Genomic DNA, 13,032 nt, shown 5'->3' with positions numbered 1-13,032 from the left:
CGCTGCTAAAATCACATAAATAAATATCACGGGATTTCTGTCCTGCGGCTCCTGAAACGGGTCAAACCGGGTCGGGGGCCGTGACAGAAATAAGGTGGTATCAGAGCCACTGTGTTAAGCTAATTAAGTATTTAACAGATACTTAATTTTTCCTGATTACTATTATGTAATTATGTGTTTTATTAAACTGACTATTTGTTAGTTACAGTATGGGTAAGCAAAAGTTTCAAGATATCTATCTTAAATTAGATAGGTCAGTCTACAAAGAGGGAAGTTCATCCAAAACTAAATTTTCAAAACTCCCTACAATCCCTGAATAAGGAATATTTGTGCGAAAAGCACAATATGAGAAACCGCTTTCTCCTAGAAAAAGGAGTATGATTATTAAGAAAAGTAAAGAGCAAATCCGAGAAAAGAGGATTAAAAAGGAAACCCAGGAATTAATCAATAAATCACCTTGGGAAGACAAGCTAGATGAGAAATGGGCAAATTTGTATATGCTAGCTACAGTAGCAGAACATGCAAATCTTTAAATACCCTAAATCTAGTAATAGCATTTCCCAGTAAATAAATAAATAAATCTAAGTGTGTTCTTTGCTGTTATTTTGTACAAATAGTGTGCAATAAAACTTCGATGTTTATTTGTTAAACTTTGTTCCAAAGTTTTAACTTAGCATTTTTGTGCATTTTGCATATATGCTACACAGCATGAGCGAGATATCTGAAGCTTTTCAGAACCTCAATCTTTACCCGGTGAATATAGAAGTTTCCCAAGAGTTTACTGGATACTTTGCTGATGTGGACCAACCTGTAAAATTCCATGCTCCACCTTTGACAAAGCCAAAACGAAAGAAAAAGAAGAATTACGTGTGGGGACATCGCATCCGTAGGAAAAAGCCAGTCCCAAAACTTCCTAAAATAAACAATCCTTTAGAAATAGCAAAAGAAACCGGTAAACAGCCGGAAATGGAAATGGAAATTGAAGTTAAGAAAGATTCTAGGCAAATGGAGATACAGTTTGAGGAATATTCTCAAGAAATAGAAATGGAAGTAGGGCAAGGTTCTAGACCAACACAGATAGAAATCGGAGAGAGCTCCAATTAAAACCAAAACCAGGGAATAACTTTTCAGGATGAAATAGATTTTCTATTGGCAAACTGTGAAACTATTCAGCCTGTCAATACGAATGTTTTTACCTATCCTAGTGAAAATCCACTCCCTATGAATTTTGCACCAGCAATCCCAGAACCAATAGTACACTTCCAACCTGTAGAAATGGAAGAATGGTGGACGAATGATTAGCAATTTCAAAATATTGTCAACGACCCTTATTCCTTCCTTCCGCAATTTGATCCAGAACCCCTACCTAATCCACCAATGAGCACTGAGAATATGGCTGAACTTCGCCATTTCGGTGAAGAGTTGATGGATGCAGGGAATAGAATCAGGGAGATAGGGGGACAGATTGCCTGGAAATATGATGAAAGGGAAATGCGTTTTTAGAACAACAAATGGTGAGGTATAGGAGGATGGTAAAACTATAGTTATGTAATAGTATATAGTGAAATCAGTCTGTAACATAACTCTGAATAAAACTTTGTAAAATATTGGTGTGTATTGATGCATACTATAACCAATATAAAATAGAATCGAGAAATCGATAAGTTTTGACTTTACATGCATTGTGAATTATCTGATTGTTTGTGTATAAATTGCTAGTTATCAAATACTAATAAAAATTATTATATATTATCAGATGGCAAATAGTGGTAATGAACCAGTAAATGAGGTTAATCAGTCGGAGCAACATCCAGGGGATCAATATATGACTAGACAAGATATTGAAAATATTGTTGCTCAAGGGATAGCCAATGCTATTCCAGCATTTGTTGCTGCTGTAAAAAGTCCGATCGAACCGCAACATATCATTCCTAGTAAACGTAGTACTGAAGATAACTTCAGTAATAGTATAAACGGTGGCCATAATCATGTTAATCATGATAATGAATCCCAGCACACGCCGCTCCCTAAGAAACGGAAGGCTGCAACACCTGGTTGCACTTTCAAAGAATTCCTTGCTTGTAAACCCACTGAATTTGCAGGCATTGAAGGGGCAACTGCATCACTGCGTTGGTTAGAGAAAACCGAAGCAGTAATTGCAATAAGTAAGTGTGCCAAAGATGATCTGGTCATGTACGCATCAAATCTGTTTAAAGAAGGAGCACTCGGATGGTGGAACACTGTGTTACAAGCTAAAGGAAGAGATAGGGCTTATGCTATGACTTGGGAAGAATTTAAGAATCTCGTAGAAAGAAAATTCTGTCCTGAGTATGAAAAGGAACAAATGGCAAATAAGTTCCTAACTCATCGGATGTTAAGTGTGGATTGTCGTGGTTATACTTCGACATTCTTCGAATATGCTAGAGTGGTACCTAACCTGGCTTCGCCAGAACCGGTACTCATTTCTCGCTATATTTGGGGATTAATTAGCGAAATTCGCAATATCGTTAAGGCTGCGAGACCTCGCACTATTGACGATGCAGTAGAATTAGCTAACACCCTAACTGATGAACTGATACGTACAAGAGATGAAGATAGGAAGAAGGAACTAGCTCAGAAAATTACCCAAGGATTTAGAGTGGGTAATAGTAGGAATTTCAAGAAAAGAGGAACAGGGCAATCCTCAACTTTGCCATTCTGCAAAATTTGCAAAAAGAATCATTTTGGAAAATGTAACAAACTTTGCAATTTTTGCAAAACGATAGGACATCGTGAAGAAAACTGCAGGAAGAAATCCATAATTTGTTACCATTGTGGAGAAGCCGGACATTTCAAAACAGAATGTCCTAAGTTAGCCAACCCAGTAGACAACAAACCCAAAGCGACCGAAGGAGGTACTAAGAAGAATGCCAGAGCATTCCAGCTAACCACTCAAGAAGCAGAGCTCATTCCGGATGTCATCGCCGGTACGTTTTTAGTTCACAACGTTTATGCAAAAGTATTATTTGACTCTGGTGCAAACCAAAGTTTTATAAATACTTCATTCTGTCAAGCTCTTAAGATACCCTTAACTACCGTTAGGCAGATTTTTACAGTCGAAACCGCAGATGGGAATTCAGTAAAAATCAATCAGGTTTTGCAAAAAGTAGAAATAGAACTCTCAGGTCATAAATTTGCTGCAAATCTATTGCCTATGAAATTAGCTGAATTTGATGTTGTGTTAGGAATGGATTGGTTAATAGCCAACCATGCTCAAATCATTTGTGATAGAAACTCTATAAAAATTCAAACACCTACTGGGAAAGTAATCATGATTACAGGAGATAAACCTCGAAAGCCGCTGAAGTTCATATCAGTAATGAAAGTTGCTAATTATGAACGGAAACAAGGAATAGTATATATGATTTCAGTAATCATTTGTACTAAAGGAAAAGAACTTAAGGAAATTCATGTAGTCTCAGAATACCCAGATGTGTTTCCAGAAGATTTACCTGGGTTACCACCAGATAGGGAGGTAGAATTTAGGATTCATCTAATTCCAGGAACTACACCGATAGCCAAGGCACCCTATCGATTAGCTCCTACCGAAATGCTAGAATTAAAGAAGCAATTAGATGAATTACTAAGCAAAGGATTTATACAACCTAGTTCATCCCCTTGGGGTGCACCAGTGTTGTTTGTGAAAAAGAAAGATGGATCGATGAGAATGTGTATCGATTATAGAGAGTTGAATAAGGTTACAATTAAGAATCGACACCCATTACCTAGGATTGATGATCTTTTTGATCAATTACAAGGCGCTAAATATTTTTCTAAGATAGACTTGCGCTCCGGATATCATCAATTAAAGGTTCAAGAAGAAGACATACCTAAAACTGCTTTTAGAACTAGGTATGGACATTATGAGTTTACAGTCATGCCCTTTGGGTTAACTAATGCACCTGCAGCATTTATGGACATGATGAACAGGATCTGTAAACCATATTTGGATAAATTTGTAATTGTTTTCATAGACGATATACTTATCTATTCAAAAAGTCAGGTCGAACATTGTCAGCACTTGCATGCACTCTTAACTTTGTTAAGAAAAGAAAAGTTGTACGCTAAATTCTCGAAGTGTGAATTTTGGCTACAAGAAGTGCAATTTTTAGGACACATGGTGAATCACGAAGGTATTCACGTAGATCCTGCTAAGATAGAAGCAATTACCAATTGGAAGGTTCCGCAAACTGCAATGGAAATTAGAAGTTTTATAGGATTAGCTGGATATTATAGACGGTTTATTAAGGATTTTTCCAAGATAGCTATACCATTAACTAAGCTAACCTGTAAAGCCATTAAGTTTGAGTGGGGACCTAAACAAGAAGAAGCTTTCAGAATCTTAAAGCAGAAATTAACCAATGCTCCAATCTTAGCCTTACCAGAAGGAACAGAAGATTTTGAGGTATATTGTGATGCTTCAAAATTAGGATACGGATGTGTGTTGATGCAACGCAAGAAGGTAATTGCGTATGCTTCCAGACAATTGAAAAAGCACGAAGAAAACTATACGACTCATGATTTAGAATTAGGAGCTATAGTTTTTGCCCTTAAGATATGGAGACATTATCTGTATGGAAGTAAGTTTACTGTTTATACAGATCATAAGAGTTTAAGGTATATATTTGGGCAAAAAGAGTTAAACATGAGGCAAAGAAGATGGATGGAAATCCTGAGTGATTACGACTGTGATATTCAATATCACGAAGGAAAGGCACACGTAGTCGCAGACGCCTTAAGTCGTAAGTATCATGAGAAGCAAAGGCGAGTCCGTGCTCTTAGAATAAATCTACAAGTAGATTTAATGAAACAATTAAAGGAAATTCAGGAAACGGCAATCAAGGACGATGCCGAAGGATTGAAAGGTTACCTAAAAGAATTGGAACAAGGAAATGATGGAATTTGGAAATTCCACAAAAGCAGAATTTGGGTACCTAAACAGGGAAATTTAAGGTCAAAGATTTTAGACGAAGCTCATAAATCTAGGTATACTGTACATCCAGGAAACAATAAGATGTACCAAGATTTAAGAAAGAATTTCTGGTGGATAGGAATGAAGAAGGATATAGCCGAATACGTATCTAAGTGTCTAACTTGTTCACAAGTTAAAGCCGAACATCAGAAACCTTCAGGTCTGCTACAACAGTTAGAAATGCCTGTATGGAAATGGGAACTCATAACAATGGACTTTGTTACTAAGTTACCCAAAACCAGAAAAGGTAATGATGCCATTTGGGTGATCGTAGACCGATTAACCAAATCCGCTCATTTTCTACCAATAAAGGAAGCCTTTAACATGGAAAGGTTTGCCAAGTTGTACGTAGATGAAATAGTATCCTTACATGGAGTTCCACTCTCCATTGTATCGGATAGAGATAGTCGTTTCACTTCCCGTTTCTGGACAAGTTTCCAAGAATCAATGGGAACCCGACTCAATTTAAGTACTGCATATCATCCACAAACAGACGGACAAAGTGAAAGGACGATCCAAACTCTAGAAAACATGCTCCGAGCATGTGTAATTGACTTTGGTGGTAATTGGGATAACCATTTACCATTAATCGAATTCTCCTATATTAATAGTTATCACTCAAGCATTGAAGCCGCTCCATTCGAAGCACTGTATGGACGCAAGTGCAGAACTCCAGTATGTTGGGCAGAAATAGGAGAAAGTCAATTATCAGGTCCAGAAATCGTGCAAGAAACCACTGACAAGATAACACAAATCAAGGAAAGACTAAAGACGGCTCGAGATCGCCAGAAGAGCTATGCAGACAATCGCCGCAAGCCACTAGAATTCCAGATAGGAGATAAAGTACTTTTAAAAGTTTCTCCTTGGAAAGGAGTCGTACGATTCAGTAAGAAAGGAAAACTGAGTCCAAGATATGTTGGACCATTCCCAGTGATTTAACGAATCGGACCAGTTGCTTATCGCTTACAACTACCAGAAGAACTAGCTGGAGTACATGATGTATTTCATGTATCCAATCTTAAGAAATGTCTATCAGACGAATCCCTGGTAGTACCTCTTCAAGATGTGGAGGTAAATGAAAAGCTGAAATTCATAGAGAAACCTTTACAAATAGAAGATAAGAAAATCAAGTTTCTCAAACACAAGCGACTAGTACTGGTGAAAGTCAAATGGAATTCAAAAAGAGGACCAGAATATACTTGGGAACTGGAGTCAGAAATGAAGCGAAAATACCCTCATCTATTTCAATGAATCTCGAGGACGAGATTTTTCTTAAGGTGGGGAGGATGTAACAACTCTCATTAAAATTTATAATTAGGATGATAATTAGTCAATAAGAAAACCCTAATTGAGACACCCAAGTGATTCTGCACTAACCCTAAAATTTTCAGAATAATCGGAATCAGGATCAGGGCCTCTAAAACTCAAGGGGGGTTAAACCCTAGTGATAATTATCTTTAAAATTTCGTTGTACAGATGAAATTCGATTTTTGAGTGAATTAGCTAAGCTAGTCCCGTAGCCAGCAAGTCTACATAAATAGACTGCACCCCTTACGGACCGTAAGGGGAAATTCCATACGGTCCGTAAGAGTGTCCCAAAATTCACTATAAATAGCAGACATTGGCAGTAGCTTTTAGAAGTTGAAACGACGTTAATACACTCTGTGTACGTCGAGATAGATCAGTTACAACATAATTAAACACACACAGGTATCAAATCGCTGCCGCAAAACAGGGTAATTAATCGATCGCTATTACGATTCATTTTCCGAGATCAATATATCCAAAGAATGTTTAAGTGCCGCCCACATTGGGTTATACTTTGTCGTTCGTTGTTAAATCGATGAATGTTTAAGTATTGCACTTTGTCGTTCATTGTGAGAATTTGATTTCGTGAGTTATCGTGACTGCTGTATTGATCACTAACCCAGTTTTGTGTGCATTATTATTGAAATTAGGTTAACCAGGCTAAATCATATTCTGTTCGTGTTAAATTTGCAATGTGAGTCATTCTCTTTTTATCAACTGTTTTACAATACTCCAAATTATTTTCAGAATTATAAATTACAGTGATTAAGTTTATGTAATCACCAAATTACAGCCAGTATGTGGGGTATTGTGCACATTACTACTGTTTTTATCACTTTAGGTGGGCGAACCTAAAATTTAGTGATACGTCATTCATTGGGGCAGCCAATGGTGATATGACCACTGTCACAGATCCGGTCGAGTGATAAATACTGTGGGTAGTTGGTTGATACCAGAAACATATGTAAAAGATCTTAATACTGTGAATTATAACAAATGTGTTGTTTTCAGTAAACTGAATGATTCACTCAGTATTTCCCCGCTGACAAAACCTTTTTCAAACATGTTTCAGGTGATCTACTGTAATTCAGGAAAAGTGTCGGGGAGCATTTCAAGCTTAAGATAGTGGCTCAGTATAAAATAAAGAAATATGTTTTGAAATAAAGATTTATCAGAAAAATCTTATTATTGTAAATCATCGGGGTTTTATCCCGAGTTGTGAAATAAAATAATCGGGAAAAGTTTTTAGCTTTATAACGATCCTGATGTTAACATTCCGCTGCTAAAATCACATAAATAAATATCACGGGATTTCTGTCCCGCGGCTCCTGAAACGGGTCAAACCGGGTCGGGGGCCGTGACAGAGCACCTTCTGTCACGACCCCCGACCCCATCCTGGCCGGAATCGGGCGCCGCGAGCAGTCCAGTGGTACCGGTGATTATTTTTGAAAAACATTGCAGCGGAAATTTCATCAGGACCGTGAGTTAGGAAAAATATCAGAGTTTAGAAACACCGGATTTTATTTAAATAGATGGAATAAATTCCATTGTTTCAAAGGTAGCTTTTAATAAAAACAATATTTTCTTAATTTGATTTAATTAATAAAATAAGCCACTTCTTGATGCCTTCGGTGCCGGATCCAATTCTTATTCCAATGTACTGTAATTACCTGAAACGCGTTTTAAAAAGGTTTTGTCAGCGGGAAATACTGAGTGAATCATTCAGTTTACTAAAACGACTCATTTGTTATAATTCACAGTATTAAGATCTTTTACATATGTTTCTGATATCAACCAACTACCCACAGTATTTGTCACTCGACCGGATCTGTGACAGTGGTCATATCACCATTGGCTGCCCCAATGAATGACGTATCACTAAATTTTAGGTTCGCCCACCTAAAGTGATAAAAACAGTAGTAATGTGCACAATACCCCACATACTGGCTGTAATTTGGTGATTACATAAACTTAATCACTGTAATTTATAACTTTGAAAATAACTTTGGAGTATTGTAAAACAGTTGATAAAAAGAGAATGACTCACTTTATAATCATGTAGATTCATACGGCCAAAGTTTAGTCTACAGATAAGCCTTGATATATTGCAGATTTACACAGATTGTAACCTAGTGCATACGAACTAGGTAGGTAACTTAATACAACAATTACGATAACTCACGAGATCAAATTCTCACAACGAACGACAAAGTGCGATACTTAAACATCCATTGATTTAACGACGAACGATAAAGTATAACCCTAATGTGGGTGGCACTTAAACATCCATTGGATATATTGATCGGTCAGAAAATGAATCGTAATAGCGATCGAGTTAATACCCTGTATCGTAGCAGCACTTCCGGAATTGTGTGTGTTTGAAGTAAAACGGTTATAACTTAACGTACATAATGAATTTTGACGTCGTAGGAACAACAGAATGCAAGTGCCAACATCCCCTATTTATATCTGAAAAGTGGCCTCCCCCGCGTGTCGCGACAGGGACCACTAATCCTGTCGCGTGGCGCGACGGGTAACAAAAGTAGGGTAGGGTGGACACGTTTCGGGGTAGCTTTGCTGAGTTGATTGTACGATCAAATTCAATTTCAACAACGAATTTAGAAGATAAATATTGATTAGGGTTTATCCCCCTTGAGTTTTAGGGGCCCTGATCCTGATTCTGTTTATTCTGAAAATTTTAAGGATTGTGCAGGATTACTTGGGTGTCTCAATTAGGGTTTCTTATTGGGTAAATAAAATAATAGGTATGACTTTTGATGAAAGTTGTTTACAAAATGGAATAATAAATAATAGTTTTGGGTAAATCACAAAAAGAGAATAAAACAGTGAGAAAAGAGAATGGACCCACTGTGTAACTTTAGGGTTCAACTAGAAAGCCTCCTGGTATAAATTTTGGGTATAACTTTTGGGCTATTAAAATATATAATGCACTCGTGTTAAGCATAGTACCCCTAAATCAACCTTGTCCCGAAGTCCCGAGATAGAATCCCAACAACTTAGTCGGGCAGAGCCCTGACATATGTTATGAGACTCAGATCAATCGGAAATGGTAGCGGTGATCGGGAGTTACAATACTTAAAACGGGGCATGGCTTTATTGCGAGAAAATTATATATATATATATATATATATATATATATATATATATATATATATATATATAGGCTAGGAGTTGGCCAGAAAGTCCAAATTTCCTAAAAAGTGTAAAAAGTCATAAAACACCATAATGTCAACCATAAAACACACCAAAAACCCACAAATAATATGATGAAGATTACTAAAACATCATGTATGTGGGTTTTGTGTTGTGTTTTAGATGTTAAGGCTCTGATTATGGAATGACAAATATTATTGTGTTTTATGTTGTTTAGCATTTTGTGTTTTATATTCATAGTTATACGATGGTGCGTTTGAAGTTTTTATGGACTATTAGAGTTTGAATATGGTGTTTTAGTAATATTCATTTTATTATTTGTGAGTTTTAGGTGTGTTTTATGCCTGAAATTATTGTGTTTTATGACTTTTTACACTTTTTAGGAAACTTGAACTTTCTAGCCGAACCTCACCCTATATATATATATATATATATATATATATATATATATATATATATATATATATATATGGGAAATGGCGAGTGGGGAGAGAGATCAGAAAGACAAGACTTTGAGCAACTTCTTTTGAATCCTTCTATTCCTATATATAGTGAAAAATGCTAAACTTAGGGAACAAGTATGGCATTCCCATAGGCCACGTATAGTTTCTGCATTAATTACTTTTCATCTAAGAATTACACATGCACACACACGTCTGTTAAAAGAGCTTTTAAAATTTAATTATTATTTTATTTTTTTCCCTAAATATCTCGATCCATGTAGATCAAATTTCAAATCAAATGTTTTATTATTATTTTATATTTCATATGAAATGTTTTGATTATTATTATTTTATTATTTTTTCATTCGTAAGTTTTTATTATTATTATTATTATTATTTATATATTATAATTAATTTAACTGCTTCAGTTATTTGGCACGTATAATTTATAAAATATAACGTTTTATAAAATAATAATTATATCATTAGAACGAGAATGTTTTTGTTTACATTTGGGTCTAAGTTTCATTAAAATAGAGTAGGTTCAAAATACAATTTATTTTTATAATTTAATTATTATATGGTTCCTAGGCCTGTCTAGGAATTTCATATTTCTAATAGTTAACTTACCCGTAGACTACCCGTCTAATAATATAAGTTTTTATATACTTTTATTTTATTAGAAAGGTCACCCATATATAAGCCAATTAATTATATTATTTCAACCAACTATATAAAATAGTGTTTAAACTATTTGGGTTGAATATTTATATTAAAAATAAACTAGTTACTAGTTACTAGTGGTAAATAAATTTAACCAAACCTATAATTCTTATATGATAAAAATGGGAATGTTACATCCTCCCCACCTTGTTTTAAATCTCGTCCTCGAGATTTGGGTTATGATATTTCTTTTAGGCTTGTGTCATATTTTAGTCAATAAAAATAATATTAATATTAATGACACAGAATTTAAAGTATCAAAGTTTGTGAATACAAGTTGTACCATAAGTAGGATTCAATGGTTCAATTCGAGAAATTGATGACAACGAATGGGACGGAATGATAAAATTTTCAAAGTGACTAGGTTCAAGCCAAAAGATATATGGTCAAGAGATATGAATGTGAAGGACTTTTAGAATTATTAAAAATTCTTTGTCAAAAAGAAAGCTTACTTTGATTGGTAACTAAGGAAGAGCATAGCTGTAACACCCCAACCCGGAAGGGCTGACGTGTCACAATAACGGTAACATAAACAAAAGTCATAATTCCATTTATTTATTTGATAAGGATACAACCACACGACTATTAAAATTAGGATTTATATACAAGCGGAGACATTCATCTTAATTAACTAACATCTTCAGATTTATTCCTAGGCTTTATTCTTCTCTCTTTTCCCCTCCCAAAGTAACCTGTGGACCTGTATATACAAAAAGTTTACGGAATGAGCCGAATGCTCAGTACGGAATTTTAGGCTCAAATAACAATTAATGCTTTATATGAAATCTTATCCGGATAGAACTTTATGCGAAAATGATACGATGCAAGAACAAAATTTCATCATCATATCTTACGTATGTACCCATGAGCAAACTTAAAACGTGACAATACACAGGTAGCTACTCCTGCATAATTTATCACATGAGATGGCGAATTGGCATACCCGTTATCCACCTCCTTATACTTAAATCCTAGGATCGATCCATACGCCTCCTAATAGCCTTATGTACCACACTTGTACTTAAGAGACGCCGTGAACTGATCTCTCCATCACGGATGGAGCACATGATGTCGATGCCGCAACAACATGCTCGTGGGACACTCCACGAGAAGCGATACTCACAGAGTACAAATGGTCTTATTCACATAACTTATAAAACTTATTTTCATAACAAAACGGAACATATATTGGAACATGCGATAATGAGTATAACGACATAATACTATCGCATGACATGAAAGCTAAATCAAATGATTAGGATAGGAATTTAACGGACTGTCAAATGAATCGATAATCAAAGACGTGAGGAGTTTTTAACAGATATAGTAATTTAGTGGTTTATAACAACTTGAATATGAAACAATAAAGAGTGGGGTAAGGATCCGTACCTTAATAACTCCAAAGTGAAGCTACCTTGTGTTAATATTTTAGATTTATATGGGCAGAGTTTAGACTACTGATTAATCTTTTAACCTAATTTAAATAACATGCACACAAACTAGGTTAGTAACTTAATACAGCATTTACGATAACTCACGAGATCAAATTCTCGCAACGAACGACAAAGTGCGATACTTAAACATCCATCGATTTAACGACGAACGACAAAGTACGATACTTAAACTCATTCATCGAATTAACGACGAACGACAAAGTATAACCCTAATGTGGGCGGCACTTAAACATCCATTGGATATATTGATCAGTCGGAAAATGAATCGTAATAGCGATCGAGTTATTACCCTGATTGTGGCAGCACTTCGTGAATTAGTGTGTGTTGTGGACTGATTTAACTATAACTTGACGTACACAGAACTTATGAGCGTCGTTTCAACTTCCCAGATCAAGTCCCAATGTCCTCTATTTATACTAATTTTTGGGACATGCTTACCTATCTGCTTGACATGCCTACCTACCTGCTTGACATGCCTACCTACCTGCTTGATTGACATGCCTACCTACCTGCTTGACATGCCTACCTACCTGCTTGACATGCCTACCTACTTGCTTGATTGACATGCCTACCTACTTGCTTGATTGACATGCCTACCTACTTGCTTGATTGACATGCTTACCTACTTGCTTGATTGACATGCCTACCTACCTGCTTGACATGCCTACCTACTTGCTTGATTGACATGCCTACCTACTTGCTTGATTGACATGCCTACCTACTTGCTTGATTGACATGCTTGGGTGTCTTAATTAGGGTTTTCTAGTGGTTTATAATTACTATTATTCTTTTTATTTCTAGAATAATGATTTTAAATTTATGGGCATTACAACTATTACCCCCTTAAAAGAAATTTCGTCCTTGAAATTTTCCAAATAAGAATATAACCTATTGCATAAGTAACAGAAACGAAAATTTC

This window comes from Helianthus annuus, chromosome 16 (assembly GCF_002127325.2).
Source record: "Helianthus annuus cultivar XRQ/B chromosome 16, HanXRQr2.0-SUNRISE, whole genome shotgun sequence".
Lineage (NCBI taxonomy): Eukaryota > Viridiplantae > Streptophyta > Magnoliopsida > Asterales > Asteraceae > Helianthus > Helianthus annuus.
This window is presented reverse-complemented; position numbering follows the sequence as displayed.